General features: G+C 46.6%; 1 protein-coding gene across 13 annotated transcripts in view; it reads right to left on the minus strand.

The window, feature by feature from the left end:
- Nucleotides 1-16,325, minus strand: part of tutl (immunoglobulin superfamily member turtle) — a 171,210-nt gene that overhangs the window by 111,021 nt on the left and 43,864 nt on the right. The window lies entirely within an intron of this gene.

The following is a 16,325-nucleotide window of genomic DNA, read 5'->3' on the forward strand; positions in this document are numbered from 1 at the left end:
TATCGTTCATGTGCCACACGGGTTTCTTCAGTAAACCCAGCAAAATGATGTCGTAATTCTTGAAGACATACTCAAAATGCTAACTTAGAGATCATCTTTCATTCAACCAGCGTACGCAGTTGATACAGCATCGTTAGATAGCGGAAGGAAACTGGAGACAAAAGTCGATGACACGAATATAAAATTGGGAACACCAAAAATGCCAGCAAAATTTTCGTACTTTCACTGATTTCTTTGATGCAGCAGTATCAATCACAAAGAGACGTTTCGGATCGTCAAAAGACAGCAGGACTCCGAGCCAACTACAGGGAAGTGGTCGTGGTGTATTTTAACACAGGGCTTGAAAAAAGATCAGAGTCGCTGGTTCGTGAATTCAATATTTTACACGTCCACTACACACGAACATCATTTAAAGTTTCCTCGTAACTGAGCCCAAAATAAACATTCAAATTCATATTCAAAACCCCTACACAGGGTGTCCCAAAAACACTTATATACAATGCTGTCGTATGTAATGGTTCTGAGTGTATATATTTTTGGGACACACTGTATATAGTCGAGAAGTATCGAAACCATTAGAATGCGCATATTATGTCAAAATTTCCATTAAAATATTGCTTCAAGCATCTCCATCCAGGATAGTCGAAATGCCCCCCCCCTCCAATCACCACTCTCGTGTCACCGGACCGCGAGATGTGCGAAAGCCCTGGTCACAGTGGTAACTATACACACCACTCACTTCCAACATTAATACCTCGGGGCACTTTACCCACAGAACGTATTACACTTATCGATTCCTTAAATCGACATTCACCAAACTATCGTTGTCATAAAAATTACGAAGACGAACTTCGGCTTCAAATTAAAATCGAACATTCGTTATCATTACCCGCGCAGAACAATTTAAATGTTCCGACAAAGGCAGGTTTCCGTTTAAGGCAGGTTTCCGTTTAAGACAGGGTTCCGTTTACGGCAGGTTTCCGTTTAAGACAGGTTTCCGTTTACGGCAGGTTTCCGTTTAAGACAGGTTTCCGTTTAAGACAGGTTCCACCGTAAGTCTCGCTTTTCCCTTGCAAATGGCAGAGCTTACGTCAGGCTATAATTAAAACTACCAACTTGTAGGGACAAAGTTATCACTCAAACGCCGGGGTTGATCCGTGCGCTCACACACGCTTTCTCTCAACAGCAAACTGCAGTCCGCGTGCCAAAGTTTCTAGCTTCAAGTTTCAGGCTCCAAGTGCTCGGAACTAACACGAGTTAATCCGCCCTGAAAACTCTCGTCATTTGATTTTCCCCCGTCCGCAGCTGCTAATAACCCCCCCCCTCCCCCCTCCCCCTTCCCCGCCCCCGGCCCGAGCGGAGTTGAACGTCGCTTACAGGCGAGAACTAAACACCGCAGGATCTGAGGAGTGAGAAGAAGAAACGAGACTGACGACAAGAACACGCAACAAATTAAACATCCCAATCGCAAGAGCTCACGGCCACACTCACAAAAGCCCGCCCCCCACTGAAATCCATCATGAAATAACAGGACATCGTTTACGACTGCACATTAAATTTCCCGTCGAGAATAACGGGAAAGTCTGAAATAATAAACGCAAAGCCCGTGTTCCCTTAACAGCAGATGATCAGTTGCCAGGCAACGAACAACAGGATTATTAAATTATACACACACACACTCGGCTGTCCACGTTTTCAGCAATGACGCCAGATGCCATAATGTTCTATTTTACAAGTGCTGCAACCATTAGGCAGCTTCTAAAAGTACTTCGGTATTGAGACACGAGGCATAACATTCGCCACTGAAACTAAATGTAACTGGGTCTACGCTAAACAGCAAAATCCTGTTCCAAGTCTCCTCTCAGCAACTACATCCCCCCCCCCACCCCCCCAAGCTCCACATTTATTTTGTCCCGCCGTCTTCATTTCCGAGGTGGTCTGTGCCCCTAAGAATTTCGTTAAGAATTCCAACGCCTGTATGAGCGAAACGTCGCGTCCGAAACCTGGTTCTTATCGACCACCTTCAGAGGGTTCCCGCCCACGAGGTCAGCTGACCTCACAATTCTCAAGAGACTCTCCCTGACTTCAGCATAACAAATGCTACTGATTCGTCCCGCGGTTTAAACACAAAGGACTGAAGACGACGACCTTGCCATATCTGGTTTGACGCTTTGTAACGTTTGTACGTGAATAATCAGCCTTAAAAACCTCATGACCAATTAACAGTCGAAGACGAAGCGGACGCAGCCTGAAGCCCACCAAGAGATTGCAACAAATGGGACCTCAAAATTAATCTGGTATTAACCCTTCGAAGCCGAAGCTCGTCTAAATAGCATTTAAGAATCCAGTCCGTACCGCGAAGAAAACACAACGCCTCACCATTACAAAGATCAACTGGTTAACGCTGTTTAAGCAAATAATCGCTGTTTATTCTGATAATTAATTAACCCTTCGAAGCCGAAGCTCGTCTAAATAGCATTTAAGAATCCAGTCCGTACCGCGAAGAAAACACAACGCCTCACCATTACAAAGATCAACTGGTTAACGCTGTTTAAGCAAATAATCGCTGTTTATTCTGATAATTAATTAACCCTTCGAAGCCGAGGCTCGTCTAAATAGCATTTAAGAATTCAGTCCGTACCGCGAAGAAAACACAACGCGTCACCATTACAAAGATCAACTGCTTAACGCTGTTTAAGGAAATAATCGCTGTTTAACTGAGAGTCATACGAAAGACATAAATACAAAATGCAGAGTTACTATCTGTTACAAAAGGTGGTACATATAGTTACCACTGAGCTTCAGAGGGCTAAGAGTGAGACACGCCATGAGGTGTGTTAGTATCCACAAAGCATGAAGGCCGCTCTTCGCGGGAACGGAACAGGATTCAGCCGTCCGCGTTCCATCCGCCCGAGATGGCACACGAATCGATAAACCATTATTAAATAAAGAACGGCAAAGAACGCATGAAACAGAAGCATTCCAGTGCACGGACGAATAATTTCACAATTAATTTGATAACCAGGGCCGGAATGCAAAAGCCCGGAGCGTTCTCTGGATCTGACGGGCGATTCCACTGACGGGGCAAAATATTGCGCGTTCGTAAGTTCGTTTCGGTGGTCTGACGGACAAACTTCACACGAAACTCGATTCATTACAGTCGTTCACAAAATCGAATACGCATTTCACATAAATGTTCGTTCCTAATTAATTCCGTTTTCAAAATCAGTTGCGCCCGGCGTTTCGCCTCTGAAAATTCACGCGGCAGGTGCTGGATGACGTCACTAAAGCTTTTTCCGCGATGTACGAGGTACGATCGGAAGTTTCAAGACTGTGTCAATAGCGGGCGAACCGGATGTAGTACGAGCTTCTGCCGCTAGGGGGTGCGGCCTACATTCATAGTGAATCAGTGTGCCAGCCGGCATCATCGAATTAGCATTTGTTTCTTAGTTACGGGCGTTTTGGTAGTGCATTACACCGACCCTCCTGCGATTTCGGAATGGCGTGTGCATCAAATTTTGCCAAAGACTCGCCAAAACGGCTACGGAAACCTATGAAATGCTAAAGCAAGCATTTGGGGAGTCCGCAAACTTTTGTGTGGCATTCACGTTTTAAAAATGGCCGAACCTCTGTCGATGATGACGAGCGTTCTGGACGACCATCTTCGAGCACAACGCCCGAAAATGTTACGAAGATCGACGTCGTACCATCAACGACTTGTGCGACATTGTTGGGATAGGCTATGGGACCTGTCAGCTGATTTATTCTAAAGGAAGAACTCCACATGCGACGCCAAGGCTCCTGTCTGAGGACCAGAAGCAGAATCGACTTCTCGTTTGTCAGGAGCTCAAAGATCTTGCAAGAACCGACCCCAACTTCCTTTCTAAGCTCCGTGTGACTTCTTCCTCTTCCCAAAGATGAAAATTCAGCTAAAGGGAAGGAGATTTGAGACGATAGAAGAGATTCAGGCAGAATCGCAGATGGTGCTTGACAGGCTGACAAAGAAAGATTTCCAGGGATGCTTCCAGGCTTGGCAGCGGCGCTGGGATCGTTGTGTTCACTCCCAGGGGAACTACTTCGAGGGTGATGGATGAATTTAATACCTGAGATAAGTGTACGGGTTTTAATACGCGCAGTCTTGAAACTTTCCGATCGCACCTTGTACACGGTTCACCTTGTAGATGCTTCTTTGTTCTGGCACCGTGTGATCTGGCCGGGACATGCAACACTTCGGAGAAGTCTACTGCCTCCATCTTCAGAGCCAAACCCCAAAAAAACATAATCTTAAAGGTCAAGGCCGAGAAAACCTCAAACTGCACGTCGGAAGAGTAAAGTAACTTAAATCTTTCCCCCTACACGCCATTTGGCGCTTGGGGGAGAGGCCGTATAGCTCCTACTAATTCAAGACCTGGTCACTAGATGGGTGTTAGTGATCAGCATCACGCCCCGGCCGCGCTTTACCCCCGGGAAAGGACCCCCCCCCCAAGTTACCCATTGGACACGGGGCTGGGTGAACCCCAGAGCAGTTCCTGGATATGCGCTCATGACGTGAGAAAAGTTAAAAATGACGCGTGGGGTTCACCAAATCCACAGGAAAATTGCAGCCACGAGCCCTCTCCTGGTGTAACTCAGATCGTCACAAGGCCGTGGTCTAGGCAACACGGAGTTTTCCTCCGTGGCATCCCAACAATTACTCCATTCACACACAGAAGAAGGCAATGGCAAACCACTTCTGGATCATCTGCCAAGAACGTATATGAACAGGTCCCAGTCCGAGAAAAGGATGGAAGGATCCTGTTCATATGGACCTGTCGTCAGACAGAACACTAAATAATAATAAGATGAGGTGGTCTAGCGGTTAGAACGCTGGCCTTGTAATCCTGGAGTCTCGGGTTCGATTCCCGGCGGTGCCCGAGTTTATAACTTGTGTTGGGCAAGGCCGTGGTCTAGGCAACACGGAGTTTTCCTCCGTGGCATCCCAACAATTACACCATTCACACACAGAAGAAGGCAATGGCAAACCACTTCTGGATCATCTGCCAAGAACGTATATGAACAGGTCCCAGTCCGAGAAAAGGATGGAAGGATCCTGTTCATATGGACCTGTCGTCACACAGAACACTAAATAATAATAAGATGAGGTGGTCTCCCCACCGTCAGCTTATGAGACGAGTCTTGTGACACGTGGGGCCCACTTCATGTGCCTCGAACTACGTACATCACGAACGAAGAACGTAGCAACTAGACGCGTGTCAGCTCAGGACCAGACGCGGCCTCGACGAAACTTTGTCTTCAGACAAAATGAATTTCGTGTCTTCGGCAGGAGACATCTGTTGGCGAATGGTAGGATCTCGGGTGAGTCCGAAGGTGGCCGTCTTCTGGGTTGCAGTCTGGTAGGATTTTACCGACGTTTCAGAGATATTTGCTGCCTCCATCATCAGGGCGCCGTGATGATGGAAGCAGCAAAGACCTCCGAAACGTCGGTAAACTCCTACCAGACTACACCCCAGAAAACAACCATCTTCATCTATTATGGAACACAACCACAGCAGAATTTAAATGTTTTGATTAGCTTAGCAGTAAAAATGATAATTTGGAGAGGCAACAAATTTGGTATCCTCTACAGTAGAGGGGAGGGGGTACATTTTGACGAATTTAAACCGGCGGAAGGGGGGGTGGACACATACTGACGAGAAGCCAGTAGTCAGGTGAACACAATAACGCAGCATCCTCCATCATCGCCCCGATGATGGAGGCAGAATGGACCTCTGAAACGTCGGTGAAAATCACCAGACTCACCGCCTTGAAAACCTCAAATCCTACACCCGCCCCTCCCCCAACCCGAGGTTTCATTGCTAACACGAACACACCGAAGATTTCTCCGTCAAAAATGACGGGAACATTTAATATGGTCGCAAGTGTTAACCCGCCATTCCGGGGAATCATCCCTAAATCCACCGTCTTCACCAGAACGGCAGCGAAAACGTCGATTCTAAACCCAAAGCGCGGACCGAAAAGAAAACGATCTTGCGCTAAGGCGAGTTCCCTGCCCGCGTCCGAACATCTCGCCCAGCGCGTCCCTCCCTTACAGAAACCGAGGATAAAAAAACTACCCTCCTCGTCCGCCCCTACACGCAACCCTTAGCGTAGTATAAACAGGGGTTGAATATTCTGAGGTCAGCCTAGCAAGACGAGACTAATATGGCGACATTTAATACACATCAGTGACAACAAAGATGCTCAGACCACAGCCTTAAATGAGCAGTTCACGGGTTTCCTCAGGCGCGTCCTGTATTTGTCCAAAAACTTCAACCAAAAACTTAGTAGATCAACAGTCGCATCGATTACGATGTCCCGTCACAAGCGCGAGTTTTAAACGTCACTCAGCAGTCAAAGATAACACGGATTAACGTCTAACCGCAGATGGTACAGTCCGCAATGCACCATGGGAAGGGCTCACCTCAGCGCAGAACTGCTCCGTGAGAATGTTTCGGAATGAGGGTAATCCATCTTAATCGCAAATTCCGGGGGTATCTAAACCCCCCCCCCCTAAACAATTCCGTTTCTCGAGAGGGGATGAGATGACGGCACGTGGGAAGTTCTTAACAGAGTAATAACTTTTGGCAGAGCAGTTAATTAACTCGATGTAATGGGCCCGCGCCTCAGAGGCCTTGTACAGCCCTGTAAATGTCCGGACCACGGTCCTTGGACTGTGACTACAACAAAGGGTGTTCCTTTAACACGCCCGAAGGGTCGACTTCGTCTTCAAAAATCTTCTTCGGGCTGAAATTTTCTCAGATTAAGACATTTTACGGAATCCAAAGTTCATTACCACGTTCACAAAAGTCCGCCATTGAACCCCAATCAACTCGGCAGACATTTTGCACACAGTACCAATCCCAAGACGACTTTAGACAAAATCCTCCCTCTACGTACGTCCACGTCACCCAAGTGTCGACAGAACGAACTTTTTAGCCTGCAAATTACGTAATTTCCTTCGGTTTATTCAATCTCTCTCTCTCTCTCTCTCTCTCTCTCTCTCTCTCTTCATCCTTCACGAAATTGCATCTGGAATCGAATACGTTTTGGCCACTCAGCGTCTCTCAGAAAAAAATGTATAATTCAACTCATTTGTTAACGACCTTACAACAGCTAAAAGCCAATTATAACAAAGTATCAAAATAAACTAACTTCAATTATGAGGGACGGAAAAATTTTAATTAAAAATCCAGCAAACAAAATACAACTTTTTAGTAAAGACGTCGATGCTTTTGACAACTGCAAGGGAAGGAATTTACTTCGCGGAGGGAATGACCTTGAAGTGCTCTCTCTTCGACTGCGTTTGTGTGCGGAGACAAAATAAATGAACACGAAATTTTCCCTTCAAAAGATTAGTAAGAAAATTGGCGTCAAACACCGTCTCCTTAATCAAGGGTTAAGAAATTTAATGTAACTTAAAAGCTCTTCGTACTAAGAGATGAACGCGGCGTTAAAGAAATCTGGTGCAATCTGAATTCCTCCCAAAAATTTAGACGATTATACGCGCTCTAAGATTCTCTCTTTTTCAACGCGACGCGTAAACACGAGGGAACAGTTGAAACGCATTTCTGTCGATTGCGCATGCGCGCGTGTTCTGGATAACATTTGGTACGTAACTTACACGGAAACTGGAGTTGACATCCAGCCGCCCCCTCCCAATGGTTACAATAATAACGCGCGTCACTGTCCGGGGGTCCTCCCTCCGCCCCATAATGCATCGGAGCCCTCAGCGTCACAAGTTTCGCTTTAAAAAAAAAATTCCCTTTTCAAAAGGTTTTGGTCAAATTCGCCATTTTTTTAACAACGACCGCGCAATTGAGATGTATTGGGGGAAGGAGATGTGTTTAGCTCCACGCTCCGGCTGATTTAACTCAGCGGGAAAAGCTGTATGGGACCCAGAGCCCGTCAGAAACAATTATATAGCCCCTGCCGGGGATCGAACCCCCGTCATCCGACGCATAACCTAGTGACTGTTAACACACTGAGCTAACCGGCTCATAAAAGAATTACGTGTTTCGAAAAAATTTCCGTCTAGTCATAGCAGGTGCTAATTTGTTACTGGATATTTTCTGCTGGGAAATTTCGGGCCTCAATGTTTGTGACCGTGTGTGTGTGTTCACTGCTTTAGATTTCCTCGAAACCCCGAGTGTTCGTCGAAGGAGAGACGCAGATTTCCGGGCACCCGGTGGGCCGATGACTTACGACCGGCCGGAGTGCAGAAATGCGACGGACCCGTCGAGGACTGCACGTCGCCCGCGTAAAAATTCGTCCTGACGAAACCTGCTATTTTAGAAATGGCGTTTGACTAAACCCCACGGAGAACGTGACAGTCGCCCACCCCGCCTTTTTTTCACAACTTGTGGGTTCATTACCGTGTTCACAAAATCCCGCCCCCCCCCCCGGTCCCTGTCCTGAGCCAGATTAATCCAATCCAAGTCAAGGCTTTTCGAGAGTCTCACTCGACAAGAAATCGAAAAGTCTACGAACGAGTTTCCTCTCGTCAGCGGTGGGAAAATACCAAGGAAGACGGAAGCATTTTAAAATCACAACTGCGCACGCGCAATGCTGTTTACGTGTGGCCGGTACTGTAGCGTGCTGCAGTGCCGACTAAGCCCGGGAACTAACACGCGCGGTCTCACTAGAATTTACGGGGGGGGGGGGGGGGGTGCTGGCGTTAGCCCCAAATATTCTCCTGCTATTGTCAAAACACGAACATTTTCAATTTCTTACGAGCGTTTCTTTCTCAGTCTCTCACTCTCTCTCTCTCCACGGACGTAAGGGGGGAGGGGAGGGGAGTGTGTGGCGCATTAGTTTAATACAATGCGAGGTGAAGAACACTCCGCCTTGTGCATGCGCGGACAGAAAGTAACTCCCGTTTCTCGCTACGTTTCGCTTCTCCGCGTCCAGAGAATATGACTGACGTGCCTTTGTTCTCTGACACGAGGCCTCGCGTTACTGCCAAGAGGTTTTCGTCCTGGAACTTCGACCGGGTGTGAGGTTATCTCAGCGGCAAAGCGTCTGACTAGCTTCTTGGTAAAGCAGCCATCTTAGTTTTGAAGCCTCTGGTAATTTAAAAGTCAATTCCAGTCTCACTTAAGGTCATGTTTAGTTTTTCGTGAATTACATGATATAAAAATTTCACGACGAAAATATTCATTCGGGGTCAACAGCTATGTTAAAAGTCTGACGCCCTGACGATGGAGGCAGAGATGGTCCCCGAAACGTCGACGCTTGACACAGGCGATGATAGCCCGAGACGATTTTATTAATTCTTCCGAACTCATGATTCGCACATCGATTGTGACAACGTTGTAAATATCGATAAAGACTGCGTCTGTGACGTAATGCTAGTGCGACTGACTCCTCTACTAAAAGAACTGACTTCGATACCTCGCCAGTGGCTTTTCTCACAACCAGCGAACGGACAGAAGATTGTAACAGGTCGTTATTACATTAGCCTACCAAATACAGGCAGTTGATGCTGTGGCGTCACTAAATAACCAAATGTGCTCCTACGGTAAGTGACTGAATTCAGGAGTACGCAGTTCGATTCAAGTCCTTCCTGTGGACGACGAGACCCATGTCTTGATCACAACACAACGAAACCATTTCTTACGATAATTCATTCCACAAACAGAAATCACGCCGTCCTCCCCAGGGAAATTCAAGCTTAAAGCGAGAATGAGGTAATGTCAGCTCCGAGTGAAACGGTTTTGTTCCTGGGAATAAAACATCGGCGAAGAATATCACGACCGACTACTTCGTAGGCTGGGATTCGAGGGGACTCTGGTTCAAGGCTACGGCCAGGCTCTGACAGAGATAAACCGAGAAAAACCTCGGTCCGTGATCTGAGCTTCATTGGGTTAATCGTATCTCCACAACACGTTAACCTTTTGAAGCCCGAATCTCTTCTAAATTGCATTTAAGAATCCAGTCCGTACCGCGAAGAAAACACAACGCCTCACCATTACAAAGATCAACTGGTTAACGCTGTTTACGGAAATAATCGCTGTTTATTCTGATAATTAATTAACCCTTCGAAGCCGAAGTTCGTCTAAATAGCATTTAATAATCCAGTCCGTACCGCGAAGAAAACACAACACTTCACCGTTACTACGATCAACTAGTTAACGCTGTTTAAGGAAATAATCGCTGTTTATTCTGATAATTAATTAACCCTTCGAAGCCGAAGCTCGTCTAAATAGCATTTAAGAATCCGGTCCGTACCGCGAAGAAAACACAACGCCTCACCGTTACAAAGATCAACTGGTTAACGCTGTTTAAGGAAATAATCGCTGTTTATTCTGATAATTAATTAACCCTTCGAAGCCGAAGCTCGTCTAAATAGCATTTAAGAATCCGGTCCGTACCGCGAAGAAAACACAACGCCTCACCATTACAAAGATCAACTGGTTAACGCTGTTTAAGGAAATAGTAATCCCTGTTTAATCTGAGAATCGAAGGACACATGTTCACACAAAATGCACAGTTACTTAGTATTAAAGTACCTGGTATATATACTTACCACTGGGCTTTGAAGTGTTAACAAGAGCTTCACGACGTATTTTCCCGTATTGTTCTTTATCATTCGCTCCTTCACCATTAAGTTCCTTGACCACACATGACGTTCACAGCAGGAAACTTGTTTACAAGGCTGTGAGACACTGAACCGCGTCTGTGGACTTCGTGATCGAACAGGAGAATCCTGACAGCAATTCGCATCTTGGAACAAATGCATCAGTGATAATCATTCACTCAACCACGCATTACACTGATACAGCTCGTTTGTGGGTTTGAATTGGTTCCACCGCCTGCTAAATATCACATAAATTCTTTTCGATGACGTATGAAGATCGCGTATAGTTCATTTGTCGCGTGTTTTCATTCAACGTGCTAGTTTCCTTCCCGATTACGTCCCCTCGTCAAGACAGCCAATCAAGTTTCTCCGTCGGATACTGCACAAATAGCGAAATGTCCCCCCCCCCCCCCCAGTGAGGCAGCTGGGGTAATTATCGGGTTACACACCAGAGGGCAACCTTGCAGAGACAGCACTTTTAGTGTTTCAGGAAACACTTCCTGTGTGAAACACACGAAGGTGGCGAGGTAAAGAACAGTGGAGCCTCAAGTCTCCGTGACCCGGTGCTTTTTAGACGCTCAAATAAGGATTTTTAGATCTACTCAGGCCTGAAATGGCGGAGAGTCAGGAATTCATTAAACGCATTTGCATCGCATCAGCACGAAACGTCCGCGGACATTCGGGCCTAGCTGAAGCACGAGGCCAAGAGCGGAGAACGTCTTAAATTAACAAATCTGGCGTGCAAGGCAGAGGGAAGGTCAGGGTATTGATTTCCCTCTACCTGGCATAGCGTTTCACGTTGCCGGAAAAAGGGTGTTTCAAAACCGGAGTGTCGAGCTGCATAAACCTATTCAGATTAAATGCGACGCTCTGAGGGCGTTCTCGGCCTGCGACACCCTGTGGACTTACGGATGGGAGGGGGGAACACACTGCTCGTCATCCTGAGGGGTTACGACCTGAAGATGGAAGCAGTACGTTCCTCCGAAACGTCTGTGACCACCCACAAGTCATGACAACTCAGAGCACACCCATCGTCTCTCTCGCCGCTGTGATAACCTAAAATTTCAGTTCTGTTCTGACGATGGTGACGTAACACACGCGGTTGATAACAGTAGAATAAAGCACGCGGAATTACCTAACCTAACCTAACGTAACCTAACCCAACGTAACCTAACCTAACCCAACGTAACCTAACCTAACCTAACCCAACGTAATCTAACCCAACCTAACCTAACCCAACGTAATCTAACCCAACCTAACCTAACCCAACGTAACCTAACCTAACGTAACGTAACCTAACCTAACCCAACGTAACGTAACCTAACCTAACCCAACGTAACGTAACCTAACCTAACATAACATAACATAACCTAACATAACCTAACCTATTCGGATTAACAATTGGGGGGAAAGGATCTCACGATCAAGCGGACGCCATGACACAGGATTTCCACCACGGAACCATCTACCCAGCAGATGAAGAAACAGCGTAGTTCATCGCCCCACTGAAACACCCGAACGCCCAGTCAACTTCAGCATGTTTATCAAAGATCCGTTTTAATATTATCCCTCAGGCAACAAGTCTACAATTTTATGACTTCCGTCTCTGATTTCTGTGAACTCGTTTCCCGTCCGCCTCGTCTCACATTAACAGTACGAAAGTTTACGGCCTGGCAGGAACAGGGAGTAATGTTCTGAATCATCCTGTACCTGCAGGAAGGGCTGCCTGCTTCCCAGGAGCTAGAAATAAAACGGCGAGCAGCCAACGACGTATCGTCCATACGCGAACCGGGGTCGAATCTTCAACCGCGCGTGTTTAAAAAAACATCTGCCTCACTAACGCCGTCTCAGTCGCTTTCCTAACAGCTTTTTCTCTCTCCTTACTAATCCCTACACCCTGACAAAGTACAGAGCGGAAAACGAAGGCTTTTACAAAGCGACTGTCTCTTACACCACGCAGTCTGGGCCGTTTCAAAAGTGTTCACTGCCTCCATCATCAGGGCGATAACATCTCTGAAACGTCGTTAAACTTCTACCGGAAGCGGGGCGGGACAAAGCAGAGACGCTCGTTGCAAGCGTCCACACCGACCGCAAATCTGAGAGTAGTTACAGCCGCTGAGAAATGCCTCGTCCGTTTTATAAACGGCCGTAAGAGAGTTCCGAACGGCGAGCCAAGGTGAGAAAAGAAAAACACTCCGCACGCACACGCGCGTTAGCGGCGAAAGACGGAACTACTTGAAAGAGTCTTTTACTTTTCGCATTCGTCATCAACGCACTCTCCCGCTCTCCTCAAGGATTATTATTCCTCTACGTCTTCTTTTGTTGTCGCGTCTCCTAGCAACCAGTACACAAAACTGCGTATTTCATACGGAGACGGGTTTCCTCCTCCTACGTGATGCAGCCTGCATAACAAAGTCTCTGGCTGGCTGCCTACTTTACGGGATTAAACTCCGACAAACCATAGGCTTTATTTCCGGGAAAAAAACAAACCAAGAGCAAATCCTTTGTTTATGGCGCACTTAATATAACGCGCTCACGATATAAAAGCCGATGTCCGTCACGCGGGGAAAAGTTCTGACAGTGGCGACTCTGTTAGCAAGAAATTCAATGCTGGTGCCTACGGTGGGGTCTGGCGGAGTATACGTTTCGTAAAAAATTGCCTTCAGTCGCCGTGAAAATGTTCTCAAATTAAAAATATATATTTCAAAACGAGAAAAACGTCCACTCCCGTAAACATTAACGGGTATCACGCTACGACAGATTAACAGAACTCAATTTATTATTCTTGGATTCAGAGGGTCGTGTAGTCCAACACCAGTCTGTTAAATTTTGTTAATGTCAAATCGCGATTAAACTTTTTATTAATGGCCGCCAAGAGCCAGCTCAAGGTTCAGCCCGTTCGGGAATCGAACCACGAACCTGGACTGGCACATAACAGACCGTAAGATATCGAAGGTTGTCCCCTCCAATGGCATCAAAACTTTCGTACCAGAGATTTATACACTTCGTAAAACGTTGATGCCATCAGATCACAGAACTTCTGTTTGTGACATTTCAACACCAGGTTCAAGTTAGAAATAAAAATCTGCGATGAACGAGGCCAAACTCCACGATCGTCAGCGCCATTAAGGAAACATCTACGCATCGCGTAAGCGCGTAGTTCACGTAACAGCCGGAAGGTCGCGCCTTCGTCAGTCATTTTTCCTGTCTCCTGCGACAGCGCGCATCGAATTGATTGCGAAACTTTGCGGTTGGCCTGGAAACATATTGGAAATTAATCGGAGATTCCGCGGTGCCTCCAACTTCCAGCTTCCGACATCAGGCCGTTCTAATTTTATAAAAATCGAACGTCACGCAGCAGGGCCTAATATTTCTATCGACGTGTACACACAGAACCCAGTCACTGGGCCCCATCCTGAGCCAACTCAATCAACTAGTCCCTCTGGAATTCATTTTAATATTATCCCCACATTCACGTCTGTCCCTGTCCTCTCAAAGTTTCTGGGCCAAACTTTTGGAAGCATTTATCACTTCTGTTGCGTGTTACACGTGTAGGAGGGGGGGGGGTCCTCATTCTAAAATGTCATGGGGGCACGAGACGAACACAATATTGTGTAATTTTCTCAGTTCCCCTGTCACCGTCTCTGCGACATCTCTCGCCTGTCCTCACACACCGCGACTCAGCTGTGTGGTAGACGACTGTGAACGTTTCAGAGGTCCTTAATGAATGGCCGCCCTGATGATGGAGGCAGCAAAGACCTGTGAAACATCGGTAATCTTCTACCAGACTACACGGGGCCATCTTCGAGGGAACCTCAAATCCTACTTGACAGTTGCTAATTAAACTTTCTGATCCTATAAATGGCTCGTGATTCAACTTCTCGAAACTAATCGGCTCCTAGAGTCATTTAACTTTTCAAAGGGATAAATAGCATGGAAATAAATGATTAGTGACAGAAATTTTATTTCGGGAAGAGGGGATAAGGTACCCATGCTTTGCCCGGCCGTCTTTCTTTTGAAAGAATAAGAGAATTATTAGCCCCTGATTTACATTGCGTTTATAAAGCAAGGTTGCCAACTTTGTTACGAGGGTCAACTCTAAAACCTTCGATCTTTATGAAGAAATTTATTCATTGTTCCGAGAAACGAATGGAAATCTATAAATATGCTGAGTGAGCGTGGCGCAGAGACACGAATATGTGGAAAACTCAATTACCGCTGACCTATAATTCCATGCACATACGCGCATGCGCAGGGTAACGAGAAGAAACAAAGGACGGGTGAAAAGGGGAGGCGCCTTCCTGTAACCAGACCGCGACAGGCCGAGCCAGACTCCGCAGCTCATCACAAATTGATGATTCCTCTGAAGAAGACACACGAGTCAACTGCACAAAGGCTGCCAACAGCAACTCCCCATGAATAAATTACCGCCGTTGATAATTTCCCTGCAGCAAAATAATTTACTCTGTTCTGCAGACGAACCACGAGCGGCGGTTTGCAAACCGTGGAACGCGACTGGTGAGGGGGACGGTCTGTCAGCTGCAGCTAGCCAGTCACCCTTGGGCTGCGAGATCGTGAACGTTTCGGAGAGACATACCGACTCCATCTTCAGGGATTAATATGGAACCAGGATGCTCCTCCGAAACGTCGGTATCTGCCAACTTCATCGTCTTCACAAACTCAGATCTCACTCATCTGAACAATGTTTTAAAATACGTTTCTTTCGTCTAAGAAAACAAACCACGTCCCCGCTAAAAATATAATTCGACCTACGCTCACTCTCAGGACAAAAAGAAGACTCTCTGAGTGATGTTCAGGTACAAAGACGTGAAGGCGGGTGGTATACATCGTTACCACTGACCTACAGAACGGGAAGATTCCAGAAGAGAGACCGTACAAAACTTCCTGAGACAAGATCCGACTAGAACCAGACTCTCGTCATTCGGACCGCACACGATGACGGTCAAAGCCAAAATTAACACCTCGCCGTAAATGACGGAAAATCAGTCGCCTCCATGACTACGAAGAGAAGCGGGCGACAAACCCTCTTCTGTAGACACGCCACGTGGAGTCTTCGGCGGAGGACGAGTCAGGCTTCAGACACATCTCCGTCCAACAGCCTCGTTTTCTTGGAGCAGACTGTACGGAACGTCCGGGGCCTGCAGATCCAGTTCGGCAGGAAGTCTTGCAAGTGTCGATCGTTGCCCACAACATCTGCCTCTTGTAAGGAACATCCGGACTCAATCCCAGGGCGGAAACGCCTACTATCTCAGCCCCACGAAGCGTCTGGACAATGTTTAAGAACGCAGTCCGTACCGCGGAGAAAACACATCGCCTCACCGTTACAAAGATCAACTGGTTAACGCTGTTTAAGGAAATAATAGATTTTTATTCTGATAATTAATTAACCCTTCGAAGCCGAAGCTCGTCTAAATAGCATTTAAGAATTCAGTCCGTACCGCGAAGAAAACACAACGCCTCACCGTTACAAAGATCAACTGGTTAACGCTGTTTAAGGAAATAATAGATTTTTATTCTGATAATTAATTAACCCTTCGAAGCCGAAGCTCGTCTAAATTGCATTTAAGAATTCTGTCCGTACCGCGAAGAAAACACAACGCCTCACCGTTACAAAGATCAACTGGTTAACGCTGTTTAAGGAAATAATAGACTTTTACTCTTGAGAATCAAATGGAACACATAAAAGCAG

The sequence above is a fragment of the Zootermopsis nevadensis genome, unplaced genomic scaffold, assembly GCF_977971745.1.
Source record: "Zootermopsis nevadensis isolate Lab colony 2312 unplaced genomic scaffold, Znev_1.0 Znev_ptg000057l, whole genome shotgun sequence".
NCBI lineage: Eukaryota > Metazoa > Arthropoda > Insecta > Blattodea > Termopsidae > Zootermopsis > Zootermopsis nevadensis.